This window comes from Sorex fumeus, unplaced genomic scaffold (genome assembly GCF_029834395.1).
Source record: "Sorex fumeus unplaced genomic scaffold, SorFum_2.1 ptg000116l, whole genome shotgun sequence".
Lineage (NCBI taxonomy): Eukaryota > Metazoa > Chordata > Mammalia > Eulipotyphla > Soricidae > Sorex > Sorex fumeus.
This window is the reverse complement of record NW_026606173.1, coordinates 2,202,895-2,208,528: the sequence shown is the minus strand read 5'-3', so window position 1 is coordinate 2,208,528 and position 5,634 is coordinate 2,202,895.

Sequence of the window (5,634 nt, the reverse complement as noted above, 5' to 3'; positions counted from 1 at the left end):
GTGATTCCAATGATTTCTGAAGGCTGGGTTTTGTGGACACGAAAATGTAGAGCTGAACAGGGTGGAATGGATAGCCAAATGAACAGCACGTCTCGTAGTAAGAACAGGCCACTGAAAACCAGCTTTGGCTTAATTGGACATTCACAAGTGGTGTAACGAAAACCTGACGGGAGTTGAGAATTAGATGAATTTCAGATTTGCAGTCAATGAATGGAACATTCTGTGGAGGAGATACCAATTGTTTCTGAAGTTTGGGTTATGTGGACAGGAAAATGGAGCTGAAGAGGGTTGAGTGGATAGCAAATTGAACAGCACGGCTGAGAGTATGAGCAGGCCACTTAAAACCAGCATTGGCTTACTTGGATATTTACCAGTGGTGTCACGAAAACCTGCCGGGAGTGGAGATTCAGATGAATTCCAGATTCGCTGTGAATGAATGGAACATTCTGTAGTGGAGATAACAATGATTTCTCCAGTCTCTGTGGTGTGGACAGGAAAATGTAGAGCTGGCCAGGGTTGAGTGGATAGCCAATTGAACAGCACCACTGCGCTTGTGAAGAAAACACTTAAAACATTGGGTTACTTGGACATTCAACAGTGGTGTAACGAAAACCTGCCGGGAGTGGAGGTTCAGAGGAATTCCAGATTCGCAGTGAATGAATGGAACATTCTCTAGTGGAGATTCCAATGATTTCTGAAGGCTGGGTCGTGTGGAAGGAAAATCAAGAACTAATCAGGATTTAGTGGAAAGCCAATTGTATAGCATGGCTGCGAGTGTGAACATGCAGCTGAAAACCAGCATTGGGTTACTTGGACATTCATCAGTGGTGTAAGGAAAACCTGCATGGAGTGGAGAGTCAGTTGAATTCCACATTCGCAGTGAATGAATGGAACATTCTGTAGAGGAGATTCCAATGATTTCTGAAGCCTGTGTTGTGTGGACAGGAAAATGAAGAGCTGACCAGGCTTGAATCGATAGCCAAGTAAACAGCAGGGCTGCGAATATGAACAGGCCGCTGAAAACCAGCATTGGGTTACTTGGACATTCAACAGTGGTGTAATGAAAACCTGCGTGGAGTTGAGAGTCAGATGAATTCCAGATTCGCAGTGAATGAATGGAACATTCTGTAGTGGAGATAACAAAGATTTCTGAAGGCTGGTAGTGTGGTGGGACAATGAAGAGCTGAACAGGGTGGAGTGAATTGTCAATTAAACAGCACGGCTGCGAGTATGAACAGGCCTCTGAAAACCAGCATTGGCTTACTTGGACATTCACAAGTGGTGTAATGTTAACCAGGCGGGAGTGGAGAATCAGATAAACTCCAGACTCGCAGTGAATGAATGGAACATTCTGTAGTGGAGATTGCAATGATTTCTGAAATCTGGATTGTGGGGACACGAAAATGAAGAGCTGACCAGTGTTGAGTGGATAGCCTGTAAAAAGCCTCGGCTTCGAATGTGAACAGACCACTGAAAACCAGTATTGCATTACTTCGACTTTCAGCAGTGGTGTAACGAAAGCCTGCGTGGAGTGCAGATTCAGATGAATTCCAGATTCCCAGTGAATGAATGGAACATCCTGTAGTGGAGATTACAATGATTTCTGAAGGCTGGGTTGTGTGCACAGGAAAATGAGGAGCAAAACAGGTTGAGTGGATAGCCAATTGAACAGCACGACTGCGAATATGAACAGGCCTCTGAAAACCAGCATTGTTTTACTTGGACATTCACAAGTGGTGTAAGATAAACCTGCAGGTAGTGGAGATTCAGTTGAATTCCAGATTCGCAGTGAATGAATGGAACATTCTGTACTGGAGATTGCAATGATTTCTCAAGTCTGGATTGTTTGGACATGAAAATGAAGAGCTGACCACAGTTGTGTGGATACCCAGTAAAAAGCAGGGCTTAGAGTGTGAACAGACCGCTGAAAACCAGCATTGTGTTACTTGGACATTCATAAATGGTGTAATGAAAGCCTACCTGGAGTGCAGATTCAGATGAATTCCAGATTGGCAGTGAATGAATGGAACATTCTGTACTGGCGATTCCAATGATTTCTGAAGTCTGATATTGTGGAAAAGAAAATGAAAGGCTGACCAGGTTTGAGTGGATAGACAATTGAACAGCACACTGCGAGTGTGAAAAGGCGGCTGAAAACCAGCATTGGATTACTTGGTCATTCACCAGTGCTGTAATGAAAACCTGCCTGGAGTGGAGAGTCAGATGAATTGCAGAATCGCAGTGAATGAATGGAACAGTCTGTAGTGGAGATCCCAATGATTTCTGAAGGCTGGTTTGTGTGGAGAGGAAAATGAAGAGCTGACCAATATTGAGTGGATAGCCCATTGAACAGCACTTCTGCGAGTTGAACATGCCTCTGAAAACCAGTATTGAGTTACTTGGACATTCACCAGTGGCGTAACGAAAACCTGCCGGGAGTGGAGGTTCAGATGAATTCCAGATTCGCAGTGAATGAATGGAACATTCTCTAGTGGTGATTCCAATGATTTCTGAAGGCTGGGTTTTGTGGACACGAAAATGTAGAGCTGAACAGGGTGGAGTGGATAGCCAAATGAACAGCACGTCTCTTAGTATGAACAGGCCACTGAAAACCAGCATTGGCTTACTTGGACATTCACAAGTGGTGTAACGATAACCCGCCGGGAGTTGAGAGTCAGATGAATTTAAGATTCGCAGTGAACGAACGGAACATTCTGTGGAGGAGATACCAATTATTTCTGAAGGTTGGGTTATGAGGACAGGAAAATGTAGAGCTGAATAGGGTTGTGTGGATAGCAAATTGAACAGCACGGCTGAGAGTATAAGCAGGCGGCTTAAAACCAGCATTGGCTTCCTTGGACATATACCAGTGGTGTCACGAAAACCTGCCGGGAGTGGAGACTCTGATGAATTCCAGATTCGCGTGATTGAATGGAACATTCTGTAGTGGAGATTGCCAAGATTTAGAAATCTGGATAGTCTGGACAGGATATTGAAGAGCTGACCAATGTTGAGTGGATAGCCAGTGAACAGCACGGTTTCGAGTGTGAACAGACCACTAAGAAGCAGCATTGCATTACTTGGACATTCATCAGTGGTGTAACGAAAGCCTTCCTGGAATGCAGATTCAGATTATTTCCAGATTCACAGTGAATGAATGGAAATTTCTGTAGTAGAGATTCCAATGATTTCTGAACGCTGGGTTGTGTGGACAGGAAAATGAAGAGCTGACTAGGTTTGACTGGATTGCCAATTGAACAGCAAGGCTGTGAGTGTGAACAGCCGCTGAAAACCAGCATTGGATTACCTGGTCATTCACCAGTGTTGTTAGGAAAATCTGCCTGGTGTGGAGAGTCAGAGGAATTCCAGATTCGCAGGGAACGAATGGAACATTCTGAAGTGGAGATAAGAATGATTTCTGAAGGCTCGGTGTGTGGAAGGAAAATCAAGAGCTAACCAGCGTTCACTGGATAGCCAATTGAACAGCACGGCTGCGAGTGTTAACACGCAGCTGAAACCAGCCTTGGGTTGCTTGGACATTCACCAGTGGTGAAACGAACACCTGCTGGGAGTGGAGAACAAGATGAATTCAAGATTCGCGTGAATGAATGAAACATTCTGTAGTGTAGATTGCAATGGTTTCTGAGGTTTGTATTGTCTGAACTGGAAAAAGAAGAACTCACCAGTGTTGAGTCGCTAGACCGTGAACAGCACGGGTTCGAGTGTGAATAGACCGCTGAAAACCATCATTGCGTTACTTGAACATTCAGCAGTGGTGCAATGAAAACCTGCCGGGAGTGGAGATTCAGATGAATTCCAGATTCGCAGTGAATGAATGGAACATTCTCTAGTGGTGATTCCAATGATTTCTGAAGGCTGGGTTTTGTGGACACGAAAATGTAGAGCTGAACAGGGTGGAATGGATAGCCAAATGAACAGCACGTCTCGTAGTAAGAACAGGCCACTGAAAACCAGCTTTGGCTTAATTGGACATTCACAAGTGGTGTAACGAAAACCTGACGGGAGTTGAGAATTAGATGAATTTCAGATTTGCAGTCAATGAATGGAACATTCTGTGGAGGAGATACCAAATGTTTCTGAAGTTTGGGTTATGTGGACAGGAAAATGGAGCTGAAGAGGGTTGAGTGAATAGCAAATTGAACAGCACGGCTGAGAGTATGAGCAGGCCACTTAAAACCAGCATTGGCTTACTTGGATATTTACCAGTGGTGTCACGAAAACCTGCCGGGAGTGGAGATTCAGATGAATTCCAGATTCGCTGTGAATGAATGGAACATTCTGTAGTGGAGATAACAATGATTTCTCCAGTCTCTGTGGTGTGGACAGGAAAATGTAGAGCTGGCCAGGGTTGAGTGGATAGCCAATTGAACAGCACCACTGCGCTTGTGAAGAAAACACTTAAAACATTGGGTTACTTGGACATTCAACAGTGGTGTAACGAAAACCTGCCGGGAGTGGAGGTTCAGAGGAATTCCAGATTCGCAGTGAATGAATGGAACATTCTCTAGTGGAGATTCCAATGATTTCTGAAGGCTGGGTCGTGTGGAAGGAAAATCAAGAACAAATCAGGGTTTAGTGGAAAGCCAATTGTATAGCATGGCTGCGAGTGTGAACATGCAGCTGAAAACCAGCATTGGGTTACTTGGACATTCATCAGTGGTGTAAGGAAAACCTGCATGGAGTGGAGAGTCAGTTGAATTCCACATTCGCAGTGAATGAATGGAACATTCTGTAGAGGAGATTCCAATGATTTCTGAAGCCTGTGTTGTGTGGACAGGAAAATGAAGAGCTGACCAGGCTTGAATCGATAGCCAAGTAAACAGCAGGGCTGCGAATATGAACAGGCCGCTGAAAACCAGCATTGGGTTACTTGGACATTCAACAGTGGTGTAATGAAAACCTGCGTGGAGTTGAGAGTCAGATGAATTCCAGATTCGCAGTGAATGAATGGAACATTCTGTAGTGGAGATAACAAAGATTTCTGAAGGCTGGTAGTGTGGTGGGACAATGAAGAGCTGAACAGGGTGGAGTGAATTGTCAATTAAACAGCACGGCTGCGAGTATGAACAGGCCTCTGAAAACCAGCATTGGCTTACTTGGACATTCACAAGTGGTGTAATGTTAACCAGGCGGGAGTGGAGAATCAGATAAACTCCAGACTCGCAGTGAATGAATGGAACATTCTGTAGTGGAGATTGCAATGATTTCTGAAATCTGGATTGTGGGGACACGAAAATGAAGAGCTGACCAGTGTTGAGTGGATAGCCTGTAAAAAGCCTCGGCTTCGAATGTGAAAAGACCACTGAAAACCAGTATTGCATTACTTCGACTTTCAGCAGTGGTGTAACGAAAGCCTGCGTGGAGTGCAGATTCAGATGAATTCCAGATTCCCAGTGAATGAATGGAACATCCTGTAGTGGAGATTACAATGATTTCTGAAGGCTGGGTTGTGTGCACAGGAAAATGAGGAGCAAAACAGGTTGAGTGGATAGCCAATTGAACAGCACGACTGCGAATATGAACAGGCCTCTGAAAACCAGCATTGTTTTACTTGGACATTCACAAGTGGTGTAAGATAAATCTGCAGGTAGTGGAGATTCAGTTGAATTCCAG